Source organism: Meriones unguiculatus, chromosome 11, assembly GCF_030254825.1.
Source record: "Meriones unguiculatus strain TT.TT164.6M chromosome 11, Bangor_MerUng_6.1, whole genome shotgun sequence".
NCBI classification, from domain to species: Eukaryota; Metazoa; Chordata; class Mammalia; order Rodentia; family Muridae; genus Meriones; species Meriones unguiculatus.
The window spans coordinates 85,938,190-85,953,286 of record NC_083359.1 but is presented as its reverse complement, the minus strand read 5'-3'; the positions used below and the strand labels follow the sequence as shown (position 1 = coordinate 85,953,286).

The 15,097-nt window shown below is 44.3% G+C and overlaps 1 long non-coding RNA gene across 1 annotated transcript; it reads left to right on the top strand.

Annotated features, from left to right (window-relative positions):
• Positions 1-13,765, top strand: LOC132646388 (uncharacterized). Its single transcript, XR_009584623.1, has 4 exons — positions 1-71; positions 9,649-9,786; positions 10,081-10,227; positions 11,715-13,765. It is a non-coding gene; the product is annotated as an uncharacterized LOC132646388 (long non-coding RNA).
• The last annotated feature ends 1,332 nt before the right edge of the window (positions 13,766-15,097 follow it).

Genomic DNA, 15,097 nt, shown 5'->3' with positions numbered 1-15,097 from the left:
GGGGGGAGCGATCCAGCAGCGGTTCGGCTTCTCCTGTCTCTCAGGGAGTCTGCATTCTGCTCCGGGAGAAGGTGAGCTCACCGCTGTGTGTGCCAGACTTATGTAAACCGCGGGCTGCGGCGCAGAGGCTGCGCAGAGCTGCGGGGGTGGAGGCATGGCGCACACGGAGCCGCAGCGCTGCAACGCCGCAGGGCTCTGGGGGAGCCTGCAACAGGCCCCACCGAGACAGTGATGGAGCCCGAAGCCCTAATCCCGCAATGCTCAGGCATGGGGATGGGGGGGTAGGGGGTGCCTTGCTGGCTTCGCTTGCGAAAATGGGTGGGATGTACCGTGTGGGAGACCGCTGAGGCCTCACTGGGTGCGTTCTGCAGGAGGAACTGGGCTAGGTCCTTCAGGGCGCGCTGCTGCCCTCTAGGGCTTAGAGCATGACAAGAAATAGGACAAGGCCGGAATAATAAAGCCGTAGTTGAACAGCAGGTACCTGAGAGCCTTGAGGGAAATGCAAAGCTGTGCGTTTGTCTTATTTTCTGTAAATTCGCACACCTATTGCCTCTTTTTCCTGTAGCCACTTTTCGTTTTAGAGGAACAAGGTGTAGATGATTTCCTTCGGTGTCCGCAAATCTGATGGCGTTTTCAGTAGGGCAAAGGTTATCCGTACACCTCAGCGTTTACCCAAATCAGTATAGCTGTTCACTTTATAAGATGACAGAAAAAGCCTCTTAAAAAAAAAAATCACAGCCTTGGCTACAGCAATTTGCATGGCCCAGGCTTGCTTGGTATTGGGCAAGTGGCTTGACTTTGCCACTCACTGCCTCATCCGGGAAATTACCTCTTATCTTTTTTTCTGGCACTTTCTTTTAAGAAAATGGAACCGAAGTAGTCATTGCAAATAACCATCGATGTAATATAACCGCTGCCAGTAGTAAGTGGAAAGTTTGTGCTAAAACACAATCTTTAACAAGATAAAATCACAACTCAGGTACAAACATATCATGACTACAGTGACAGAGATTTTTACATAACCCATTAAATAATTAGAAAATGATAGGACCCCAAATGAGTTCAAAGAAGAATTATGAAGAACACACACACAACTCTATAGTGGAATAAAATACAATGTTTGAGACTGTGTTTTTATTTTCACAAGATGAAATTAGATCCGTACCAGATAAAATAGGCATTTTATAGACAAAAGCCATTTGCTTTGCCATCAATCAAAAAAAAAAATTTTTTTTTTTTGAGACAGGGTTTCTCTGAGCCCTGGCTGCCCTGGAATTTACTTTGTAGACCAAGCTGGCCTCCATCTCACAGAGATCTGCCTACCTCTGGGATTAAAGATGAACATCCCACTCTGCCCTGTAGTGTGTCCTGGAACTATGCTGGCCTCAAACTCTCCTTCCTGAGGGCAGGGATTAAGGAAGTGCTCCAACACTGCCTGGTTGTAAAATTAAGAGGTAAATCAGAGCAGTCACGGTGTACAGCCTGTAACAACCAGTCCCAGAAAAGCTCCTTGGCCAGTGCCCACTCTGTCACTGAATAGGCCCTCATGAGCCAGAAGACAAAACGCCTTTGGCCGTGGCGACGGGGATGTTGTTACAGTGAAAAGCCTGCTGACTGTGTGCGCAAGGGGAATCCGTATTTGTGAAATCCTGTATGGAGCATTTGGGATGGGCAGGAGCAGGACCACCATCCTTACCCCAGGAGCCATGGATAGTGCTATAAGTTGGGCTTTGCGGACTGGCTGCTTAGAGAGACGCTGCCGTCTGCTCACTTCTCTGTAAGCATTGCAGCCTCCAGAGAGATTACGCTATATGTCTTGGAGGACATTCAAGGGCAGTTAGACTCCAGTCAGATGATTCAGTGCTAAGCCAATGGGTCACAAAATAGCAAAGCTTTTTCCTCTGAGCATCCCTGAGCCATGCTTATGCTAATGCGTCTAACATATCCAGTCTCGATCATGAAGATCCTAAGCCGTACTCACACCAACATATTGTCTCCACCCCCTGAGTGTTTATATTAATGTCGTCAGTCTCTGTCACAGAGTAGCAGAGAATTGTTGTGATTTTGCATACCGCTGTGACAATAATTATGACTATAAGGGATGCTGGGGATTAGACCAATTAAGACCCTGGAGAAAGTTTTCTCCTAGCTTTAAAAACCAAGCCACAGCCACAATGAGTGGCTTATAGACCAATGGGCCTGATGACATTCAAACAATCAGTGAGCCAAATTCTTGCTTTTCTTTCTTGTTTTGAGAAAAGACCAGCTAGTTTCTCAAAGTTACCAGTGGGAGGTCTGGAAGGGAGGAGGAAGAGGAGAAGGCAGAGAAGAAGAAGGTGGAGGAAGAGGAAGGATTAGAGGAAGATGAGGAAGAGAAGGAGGAGGAGGGAGAGGAAGAGGAGGTGGACAGGCAGATGGGCTCTTGGCTTGCAACACTGGGTGGTGTGATGGGACTAGGGGAAAACCAGGGAGAAGTAAGGGAAAACACAGTAATATAAGTAAGTTTATGATTTATGCGCGGACAGGCAAAGACAGTTCTTTCCCTTGCTTGGGTCACATAATTAAGTCTAATTAATGGAAACTGATCATGGAGGGAGCGCAGAGCCTATTTTTGGTTATCATCATCCAGAGGCAGCAATCAAAATGCAGATGAACTATCTCTGTCTCACCCCAGGAGAGAAACAGGTTTCTTGCTAATGAAGGGAAAATGACAAATGGCTGCTTATCATGCCTTCCCTGTCCTCAGCGGCTTCTTTGGGGCAGCAGAAGAGGTATACAGGGCAGAAAGGCATTTCATATTCTGAAACGGTGCCACCCAGTATCAGCTGCCTTCTTCCAAGAGAGTCTGATTGCTGCCCTAGTGCTGTGGGGAGTGAGAAGCAAGGGGCCAAGGGCTCTCCTTTCTCCCTCTTTTGGCTCTAACCTGAGCAAAGATGACTTTCCCAGAGTAGGTTTGGTCGCAGAGGATCTTTAACGAAAATGGATGCTTCGGGACGTACAGTTTGGCAGCCCTAGCCATCTATTCTCATCCCGACCTTCAGCCTCAGCAATTAGAGCCTTCTTGTCTAACAAAACAAGAAGGATCTGGGGCAGTGTGGGATGGAATCAGAAACAGCTCACCAGGAGATCTGAAGTCACCCCAATGAGGACAGCACTGAGCTGTAACCCAGTGGAGAAGATCAACCTGCTGAAGGCAGACGGAGGCGTCCTGAGCTGCTTTGCTTGCGTGTTTTATAAACAACAACATCAACAACAAATGGCTCCCAACAAATTCTCTGGCAAACAAATCTTCCCTGGATGAAACTGAAGTGCACTGCTTCCCCAGCAGGGGAGAGAAATTAACCTACAGTTGTGGCAGCTGTGGGGGCATCATTCAGCCTCCATCCAGGCTGTCCCGGGACAGTTTCCCTCACCCCTCCATACCAACACGGCTATATTTAGCTCTTCGGCATATGCACCGTCTATATTTAGTGCCTAAAAGTCAGAGTTCAGCATACAAGCCATCAAGCCATCAGTCATCCCTCCATTCCATTCACACCTGTAGATAAATCCTTCCAAGAGACTTCCTTGCTTTCCGCTGGGGTGTGTGTGGGGTTTGGTGAAGGCGGTGGAAGCCATTCTAAGAATGAAGGCTGGAACTCATAAGCCAGAGGGGGTTTCCTGCTGTCCCTGGCACGCAGGGCATGCCTGAGAGTACCAGACCCTGAGCCAAGAGCCAGGGCATGGGTGTGGCTCCAGAGGGCAAAGAGAGGGTGGAGGGCAAATGGAGAAGCTCAGGGGTGGACAGCAGATTCTGTTGTGTTCATTTGGTCCTGTTGCAGTTGCAGAAAACTGGTCTTTGCTCATTAAGTCTTCTACTTAGATGTCACCTTTTGGTGGGAGATTTCCTCGAGACCCCTCTAATACATTAGGAACCCTCCCCCTGTAGCATTTTTTCCTATGACTCTCTACATGAGTACCCGGTCAAACTTTAGTCGCAAACAAATGACTTGGGATATAACTAAAATTCAGGGTCCCACTGGTGTTTCTGGGGTAGGCCTCCAGTCCTGCCTTTCTAATGACCTTGTAGGAGATTCCCATGCCACAGACAGAGTTGATGGTTCAGCTGCAATCACTTGGCTATGGGATGTCTTCTGTCTCAAAGCATAAGGTGGTGGTTCTCAACTTGGGGGTCAACAGGGGCCATATATCAGATATATTGCATATCAGATATTTACATTATGATTCATAACAGCAGCAAAATTACAGTTATAAAGTAGCAACAAAAATATTTTTATGGTTGGGGGTCAGTCGTCACAACCTGAGGAACTGTATTAAGTTAGGAAGGCTGAGAACCTCTGGAGAGGAAGCCAGAAGGGTGCTTTGAGGAAGAATTAATGCCAGGGTTCCTGGGTGGCAAAGAGCCCAGGTTGTGCTTCGGGGTATGAAAGTGTAAGCTCAGTGGTGACAGCAGGTTCCTGGAGAGGTGCTGAGTGATCTTCATTTATAAGTCCCCTCTCTATTGTTGTCACAACTGCAGGCCAGCATGGACCAAGGGAAACCATCCTGCACAAGGTAAAAGACTTGGTTCCTAGGTTTCCGTTCAAGCCCTGAACTGCTTACATTTTCCCACCTAGAGACCTCCTTCTCCTCAGAAAAAAACACTGCTGCAGAGACTCCCTGCCTGGAGGTGAGGTGGGGAGGCCCACGTTTCCTACACCTCTGGAATAGCTCAAGGAAAAGCTGGCTGAGTCTATGAAAGAGTCAGGATAATAGCACAGCGCCAACAGAGTGAGTCGAAATAAAACCCACCACTCGGCTAAGGAGGAGGTAATGACTGCCATTGATAGAAGCCACGGGGAAGGTAGCTGTCTTTGACTCTTCAGACCACCAGAGGCCAGGACCTCTTTTTGGATTGACTCTAGTGGGAATATAAAAGAGGAGGGATTTCTGAGAACAGACCAAATGATGAGATTCCTTCACGTTTGCTGTTCTAAGCACCAGCTCACTCACAACTTTGTATCATTCCAGTTCTAGGGGACCTGGTGCCTTCTTTTGGCCTCAGATCTTTTGGGCTTCTGGGGTACCTGCAATTATGCATAGATACACAAACACACACTTGAAATGAAATAAAAATCTTGGGGCTGGCTCAGCAGTTACATGCAGTTGCTGCTCTTCCGGAGGACCTGGGTTTGATTCTCAGCACCACATGGATTCTCAGCTCACAACCATCTATAATTCCAGTTCCACGGGATCTGACACTCTCTTCTGGTCTCTTTGGGTACCAGGCACACACAGCGGTGTCCAGACATACATACAGATAAAACATTCATATGCATAAAATAAGTATTTCTTCCATGAACCAATAGTTTTAAGTTTAAAGTAGAAATATATTCCAGTATTTAACAGATAAATAAAAATGGCACATTGATTATATGTTTTTGTTATATTTTTGTTTTTTCGGTAATACCGATTAAAAATATTCATACATCTACTTTTATATCCACAGCTTAGCATTTTTATTTGTATGGCTTTAAGAGTTATAGTACAGAATCTTTACATTAAGGACTTTGGAAGAAGATTCCATCCAAAACTGCATTCCTTTAAAAATAAAATCTTTTAAAAAAGAAAATGGGACAGAATTATTATTCCAGAAGAACTGTGATATGTGATATAGTACCCAAGCACCACTCAGCAGACATTTTTTTTTCTTTTTGAGTGTCTATGTCCTGATCATTACATTATGAAGCTTCTCGTGCCTTCTGAATGGCCAAAAATAATATTACTCTGTTTCTTTTCATTAAACATTAGGAAATGTTGAAGTCTCAAGAGGATTATTTCTAGAAGCGTAGATACTCACGCTTACTTAGTTTTAAAGAAGAATTTTAAGTAAACTGTCAGGCTGCATCATTCACATATAGACAACAGCTTGGCACAGACATGAAGAGGAATCTCTGTCCTGTCCCATCAGGGCCGGTCATGCAACATGTCCACTGCACTTCCCTTTCGGAGGTGGATAGGTGATTCAGCTTGTGGCCATGTCCTTTCGCTTTGACACTTTAGATGTCGCTTCCATCTTCTTAAAAAACATCGCTTAACCGTTGTTCATTTTATAATATGAACTGCGGTGTTAAGGGGAAGCCTGTACCCGCTGTTGATTCAACCAAAAGCCCCCTACAGTACGTATCAAACTCTGGATTCTTCTCTGAAGAATTAGAGGTTGGTCAAGGAAGGAGGGATGAACTCGGTAAAGCAGACAGCATTTGCTTGAGCATTAGTTGTACCTTGCTCCACACAAATGAGTTTCAGATGCGACAGAGATGGGATCAAGGATGTCAGCATGAGATCGAGTCAAGCATGGTCACACCAGGTGGCCTCTTTCTTGTGGGTTACTTTTTCCTGGGAGCTTGAGCTTTGTCCTAAAGGCTGTAGGAACCTGACAAATGATTGCAGTCAGAGCAGTAGAGGCAGGGTGGTTCCAGGAGAGATGAGGATTACAGGAGAAGCTCAATCCTGGGGAAGGTAGTAGTGACCCTTGTGGAAGTGCTCCAAGACCCAGGGAGGCTGGGCTGTAAGCAAAAGAAACAATGAAAAAATAATCCACAGACCCCGGTGATATAACTGCTCAACTAAACATAAATGCAGAGAGAATAAACAAAAGCTTCAAAGGCTTTGATATTTAAAAGGCTGGATGACCACTATGATTTGCCAAGACTTTCTTTCTCTCCTTTTTTAGTTTTTTTCAAGAGAGGGTCTCTCTATGTAGCCTTGACTGTCCTAGTCCTAGAACTTGCTTTGTAGATCAGGCTGGCCTCGAACTCATAGAGATCCACCTGCCTCTGCCTCCCAGGGAGTAAAGAGGTGCACCACCACCACCCAGCTTGCCAAGACTTTCGTCTGAGGATTTGGGACATCATGTACCTGATGAAGAACAACCTGCAGAAAACATGCACCTGGTTATGGTTCCCTATGTTATTGATTAGTTTGTTGAACTTCCATTAGATTGTCCTCCCAGTGACATGGAAAACATGTATGTTTGGGGGCAGAGAAATGACAGATCCTACTGAAACCTCTGAAGGTCACTCTGGCTACTGAGTAGTAAACAGATGGCAAATGAACAAGAGTGGAACAAAAGGAGGCCAGCCTATTGTCTTTGAAACATCAGGAAAGATATTATAGTTTTGTGAGGGTTGGTTATGTGACATGGGCTGGTTATGCGCATAGGTCAATAATGTATGACTGAGAGTGCATGGAAATATATACAATGGTGGAAAGCACCATAACTTAGCCTTCTGCATGGAGTCTGCAGCATGCCCATCTGACTGTTACATAGGTTATACACTGTTATAAAGGTTCTTTAGTACTTGGGCATGCTTCAAGTATCTGTTTTGCAACTGAAAATATTGATCATTTTGTTCCTCATTTTTCAGCCTAACATTTTAAACATGGCTCTGTAATTCTCAATACAATGGATCCACTGGCCCTTACGGTCTTGAAAATCATTCTTTTGGAAATATTTATAGAACTTACTGTCCTGAAGACCCATACTAAATTAAAATACACACTTCACAGTCATAATATTGAAAAATGTATTCAATAAAGGAAAATCTGTTCAGAATTGAATTCTGTTTTAATGTAATAATGCTTGTTAAGAGTTTGCTATGGATTCTAAAGACATTGTGTTGTTCAATGAATACAATCAATATCAGAGAAAATTTAAAATTACGTCTATTCATTATCTTTGGCATCTTCCTCTTCTACGAATTATCTACATTCCATCAATTCTTTTTCCCTTTCTGGCTCATTCAAATGCATGCCCTGCCTCCTGTCTAAAGCTGTTTCAGCCAAGCTTTCAAGGTCTTCTGTTTCCTCAGGTTGAACAATAACTCCCTATATTCTATCATCAACTTCTCACTTTATCCTTCTCACGAAAAATGCTCACCTGCTTTGTATCTTGTGAATGAATTTCTTGTCAGCCCTAAGCCACTGTCATCAGCTACCCTGTTTTTTAACTTCTGTTCATGGCCACACTTCTTGAAATAGTAAACTGCCTCCTTTTATCACCACAGATTCAGTACTTAAGATTTCTCATCTTATTACCTCTCTGATTACGCTTATTGTGGTTATATCAACATTGCCAAATTCCTTACGGTTTCTCATCCCACTACCCCTACGAATTTATGCTTCTTATGGGCATATCCACTTTTACTTGTTCATAAGTAGTAAAGGACGTAGAATTTTCTCTGAGATGAGAAGCTATTGAAGGGATAAAAGCAGAACTGATATGATTACTTACATTTCGATACTTAAATCTGGTTAAGGTTACTCTGAGATATGTGAGTGTGTACAAACAAGAGACCAGCAAGGATGCTATTCAAGTGGTATTGATAGGACCATGGCAGCTCAGAATGAGGTGATAGTGGTGAGAAGTGGTCAGATTTGTGGGATATTTTGAAGATACAGTTGATAGGACTTGAAAGTAGAGCAGATGTTAAATGTGAGAGAGGAGAGATGGCAAAATTTGAACAAAGGGATGAAAGTAGTATATGCCATTTTTTTCCCATGCCAGGCTATCACATAGGGAAAAATCCCTAAGATTATGTCGTACATAAGATATGTGCTACCATTACTAATGGCAAAGGCATTAGAGTTTACTCTGTGACATGAGATGAATGAAGGCTTTGGAGCAGAGGAATGACATCATTTGACTTGCATTTCAGGAGAGCAGTCTGAGCAGTAATTGGACTGTGAATGAGGTTGGAAGGAAATAGGTGAGTGAGGCAGCTTCATACTCATGTATGAAAGAGAGAGTGGTGGGTGGGACTAAGGCAGTAGGAGTGAAACTAGCAAGATGTGGCCATGGTCTGAATATTGGAGAGAGAAGCAGGCATCACCTCCTGTGGAGAAAAGGAGATGAGAATCCAGTAATTATTCTAGAGTTTCAGCTTGAACAGCTGAGAAAATGGAGCTACCATTGACTGGAATTGAACTGCCCGTAGGACAAGCAAGTTTGAGGCTCACAAATTAAGAATTCATTATTTTTGGTGAGATAAATCTGAAATACCTTTTACATGTCCAGGTGTAGATAGTCACTGACAGTTACATGTATCAAGATGTTGGCTACATGAGTTACTAGAATTGAGCTACAAGTCAGAACATTATTGGAACAGATGCAGTGTTTAAATCCATGAGAACAGAGGAAGATCACGAAGCCCAAATGCTGGAGACCTAGAGATCAAATCCTGGCATCTATGGTTCAGTAAAAAACAAAAAACAAACAATAAACAAACAAACAAAAAAAAAAAACCCCAGCAACCTTAAGAATCAAACCATGACCCTCAGGGATAAATGACACTAGATCAAGTGAGATAAGGTATGAGAATCAGCTTTGTAACTCGTATATGTGGAGGTGGAGGGAAAGAGAGGATGAGTGAAAGGAAGGATGGCACTAAAGATGTTGACAAGAGCAGCTTTGAGGTGTGACAGGAAGGACAGTCTGAGCAGTGTGAGCTCAAGAGACGATGGAAAGGAGAAGACACTGAAATAGAGGTAAATCCCAACAGTCATTATTATTTGGAGAGCAGAGAAACAGGAGAGGAGCTAGAGGTGGAAATGAAGTTAAGGGATGGATTTTGAACTCTGGTAAACAGTATGTTTGTTTGCTCATAGGAAAGAGATGATCGACTGATGAGGTACCAGCCGATCGATGCTACAACATATAGGTTAGCTTCCGCTAGAAGCACAGAAGTCCTTACACTGTAGCAGGGGGCTCAGCCTGCTCATTTAGATGGAGCCGTGAGCGGCCTGGTAAGTGTCCTGGAAGATGCTTTTCTGATGGTTTCTAATTCCTATGGGAAACCAGAAGCTGGGTCAACAGCCGAATATGAGGTAAGGCATGGTGGAAGGATTGAAGCAGAAAGTGCTGTCAGGAGAGAGGAAGGGTGGATGATCTGAAATAAAATGGACGAACCCTAATCAGGTTCCCAGCAGGTTAGTCTGTGACTATAGTTAACCTGTGTCTGTTTAGTCCTGTAGGGCTACAGGCACAGGAGGGAAAGGCTGCTTCCTCAGATGGCTTCCTCTCCTTATTTCTTTTTACAGCTTACAGAACTCTTGAGGCTCTTGGCTGTTTATTCTGATTCGGTCTTGAGCTGAGAGTCAAAGGGAGAGAGCATTTTCTTCTGAATGTCTTTTCTTCCTGCCAATCAACACTCATTTGGAAGGCTGACCTTTGACTGTACTGGCATGGTAAGCATTGAAATGTGCCTTAACTCAGCCCGGCAGCTACTCGGTGGAGATGACCATTTTTCCGTTTGCCACAGAGAGCTTCGGGACCCTCACAGTCCTCCCCACAGCAGAACCTGGTGTGGGTAGCACCAGATTAGGGACTTTCTTTAAAAAAAAAAGTGTCAGTGAAGCATCTGGAGACAAAGCAAAGGTTACATCTGACAAGTAAAACGGGCTTAAAGTAAAGATTGTCCTTTATCCCCTCAAATCCCATAAAGTACTTAAGATAGATCAGTTTATTATCTATAATCTGGATTTATGGTAACGTCTTTACCTCTCTAAGCAGAAAACAGTCAGAGTAATGGCTTTGCACTGTGGCATTAATACTTAGATACACTAGAAATAGCATGTCAGATAGCAAAGGTTCATACATACTGGAAAATTTAATAATACTGATGAATTATTTTTATTATTATGTTTTGACCAGGGATGAGCTAATTCTTTTATTAGAATGCAACGAAAATATGTTGTAAGTAAAGAACAAAATTTAATTTAAAACTTAATGTTCTTTGATACATGTGGCATCCATGGCCATGAGCATATCACAGAAATGATGTGAAGATGGAGAGTGATGAGGGGCCATATGGTGTCACATGAGATCCCTCAAACAACCCAGCACCTAGCTAAGCCACCTTTCCTTCAAAGAACCTTATTTCTTTTTATTTTTCTAACACAGGCAAGACAGGATCTTGCTACGTAGCCCAAGTTGGCTTTGAACATCGGATCTCCTTATCTCAGTCTCCTGGGAGCAGAAATTATCAAGTGTGTGCCACCATACTTAGCTGGAGCCTGCCTTCTTGATGTATGAAATAGATAGAGTAATATCTAGCCCTGACATTGTAGCTGAATGTTTAAATAGAGCCATGTCTAGTGAGCACCTTGAGTGATGTTTGGTACAAAGCATGCATGCAGCCATGCTGACAGTGACTGAAAATTTTGATTATGAAAGTGTAGAAATCTTTGCCGTTCTTCATGTTCAGAAGTCCCTTTTTATCTGGGCAGGGCCAGTCTGCCTGTGGCCCCTCCCGGTCTCCATTCCAGATCATTCCAGTTTCTTTTCTGTGCCCATTACACTTTGCTCATGCTTCTGCTGCCTCACTTCCCCCTCAATTAATTTTGGAGCTGTTTTTCTGGGTTGTCCGTGTCGTGAACTAGAGTGAAGGTTTTGATACATCTGTCATTCTCATAGAGCAAAACAGATGTAGCGAGCATTAAGCAAATGTTTATAGAATTGAGAATTCTTTTCAATTTTCAAGGCGGAAGAAGCAGCCAACATTTGGAAGGCACTCATTTATCTTGTTCTTTCAATTTTATCTATTAGAATGCTGGAGTCATATATGGAGGAGACTCTGCTGTCGGTAGAACTCCCCTAGATTCCTAGTTTCTGCAAGTGACACAGCATATATCGCAAGCAGCTAAAATTAACTTCTTCATTATTGCCTCTGCAGATGTCACTGTCGTCATGAACACACAGACCGTGTCTACCCTGCTTATAATCTAGGCAGACAAGGAACACATGCAGAAAACAACACCTGATGTTGCAAGACAGATGATATGTAGCAACCTTCACTCAATGTCACAGGGCAAGGTTGGCACACTCAGCCCCAATAAAAAATTCAGAACATTGTCTAGGCATGACAAAAGAGAGCTGGCCGTGCCTAACATACCCTATGCTATTTCCTGCACTGGGTGATCAAAGTAATAGAGCAGGCAAGTACCCCGCAAAGGTATGAAAACACTGAATGCTGCTTCCTCCCCACGGTAGGGCAGTGTGTTATAAACTGTTCATGAAACTCTGAGGACAGGCACCGGTCATGGTGTTCCCAGCATCTTAGTGCGAAAGTGGCTGTGAAAGAGAGGGTCCTCCTGAGGGGATCCCCTCCGCCATCTTAGCTGCTGCTGGGCTTTTCCTTTGCTACCATCTGAGGCTCATGTTTCCCATGTCCAAGAAGAGAGCAATGGAAGCTGGAACATATGGGACACACGTGGCATCCCACTGCGATGGAAAGAAAAATGTGTCCCAGCCCAGGCTTTTGCATGCAGTAGCTCTGTGCCTTTTCTGGGTTAGTCTCTGTGATTGTCCATCTCTTAATGATGGCTGAAAGGATTAGAGGTGACGTAACACGCCTACTATATATTCGCTGACTGGCAGCATCATGAAGCGCTGGAAGGCCACCCGACACATTTCTTCAGATCACAATAAAAAAATAACTGACCTTAACCAGGATGCTCTTGGTTAAAATGTTCCGGTCACATCTACTTTTGAGCACTGCCCTCTTAGGATTCTTCTTTGCCTGCATCAAAGTCTCATGAATTGGTAATGCTGACTTCCTCTGGTTCAAGATAAGTCTTCTGTCTGTATTTCAAGTTTAGAAGATCCTTGAAGTAAGTAGACATCATGCAATTTGCAGGAAAATGGATAGAACTAGGAAAGATCATCCTGAGTGAGGTAAACCAGACCCAGAGAGACACACATGGTATCTACTGACTTATAAATGGCCATTAACCATAATGTACAGGCTAAACATACTAGTTAACCTAAGGACCCCAAGAAGCCAAGGAGGACCCAAGGGAGGATCCCTAAATCTCACTCAAAAGAGAAAATAAAATAGACATCTGAGGTAGATAGAGGGAAGGAGCTGGGCGAGCAAGGGGCTGGGGAGGACCTGGAGAGAGAGCAGAAATAGGTGACGACATCTACAGTACAGGGGAGACCCCTGGACGTCTCTGACCTTAGCTGAGATTCCTAACAGTGGGGAAGGGAACCTGAAGCTGCCGCCTATTATAGCCAGGTGGTACTTCCAGTGGTGAGAGGGGGACACTAACTCGCCCATAAAACCTTCCACCCAAAATTTGTCTTGCCTGCAAGAAATGTAGGGATAAAGATGGAGCAGAGATTGAGGGAATGGCAAACCAATGACTTACCCAACTTAAGACCCACCCCATGGGAGAGAGCCAACCCTTGGCACTATCAATGATACTCTGCTGTGCTTGTAGACAGGAGACTAGCATAACTGTCTTCTGAGAGACTTCATCCAACAGCTGATGGAGACAGATGCAGAAACCCACAGCCAAGCAATATAAGCCAAGCCAGGTGAGTTTTGAAGAAGGAGAGGAAAAATTGAGGGAGCTGGAAGGGTCAAGGATACCACAAAAAAGACCTACAAAGTCAACTAACCTGGGCCCATGGGGGCTCACAGAGACTGAACCACCAACCAAAGAGCTTGTGTGGACCGGACCTAGACCTCCTATACATATGTAACAGATGTGCAACGTGGTCATCATGTTTGTCCTCTAATAATGGGAGTAGGGGCTGTCTCTGACTCTGTTGCTTGCCACTGGATCATTTTTCCCCAGATGCACTGCCGTGTCTGACCTCAGTGGGAGAGGATGCGCTTAGTCCAGCTATGACCTGAGGTGCCATGGTGGGTTGGTACCTCCCAAGACTCCCTCCTTCACTGAGAAGAAGAGAGAGGAGTGGGAGAGAGGGACATGAGGGTGGGACTGGGAGGAGAGGGGGAGGGGGCTGGTATCAGGCTGTCAAGTGATTAAATACAAAATGAAAATAAAGAGAAGGTTCTTGAAATCATCCTTAGAAGCAGAGCGGGGACCTGGGGAGACTATGGTTATCCACTTGTTTCTACTGTGGAGAGAGCTGATCAAGGGCACATGTCCTCCAGACAGTGGGTTAGTGATGTCATCTGCCTCCACTAAGAATAACTTACTAATGTCTAGGTGACTCACACTGTGTGACTCTCCAGGCATTTGCTAGAGGGGAAGGACAGGAAGAGATGAACAAGGAGACACAGAGCGGTGGACGGAGACCGAGATGGAGAGCCCTTTACATGGAGAAGTGGCGCTCTTAAGCTTCAAGAGAGCAGAAACAGGTCATCTGTGTTTATACGAGAGAGAGGAATTGAATGAGAATTAGAAAAGAGCACGGAAAAGTAAAAAGCTCTGTTTAAAAAGGGGGTCGGGGAGGTGGACATTAACTGAGAAAACATGACCAGTGGAGGGAGGAAAGAAGTGTCATTACTCAGGACTGAAAGCTGAGTTGTGGGAACGACCAATTAAAGGAAGTTGAATTTGCCAAGTGTACCTTCAGGTCAGAGCCGGCCCACAAGGAAGAGGCTTAGGAATATCTGATTTAGGGGTAAGATTCTGGATTTCATCAGATTCACACACACGCATAAGAAGGATGAGTTTAAATTCCAATTGTTCTTCCTAGATCCCCTAAAATGACCTGTGGACTCTGTCCTGGGCGGCCCCGCTTGGTGCAGGCACAGGTATTCATCTGAGACAGTGACAAGCAGATCACTGTACCTGTCCAAGGGGGTCTGAGATTCAAAGAATATGGTCTTCACACCTCTATCACACGACTGTCACCTTTTAAGTCATTAGACGACATGCTGACTTTTCTGATAACAGGAATTATTGTTGGGAGTACAACATGCACACACACAGAAACACATGCACATATACAAACACATGTATACACACAAATACACACACACGCATGCACACAAAAGCATAAGTGTCCACACAGACATGAACACAAACACAGACACACACACAAATACACACCTGCAGACCACCATAAAAGGACACACTAGTACACAAACACAGCTGCACCCACATAATAAGCACACACACACATGAACACATGTACAAACACTTGGATACACAATAGCACATGCACATACAAGCACACCAACACACACATGGAAAAACATGGAAGTCCCATACAAGTACACAACCATACATACACACACAGAGACGGAGGCATATAAGCATCAGCACACACACAAACACAAATATACATGCATAGGCA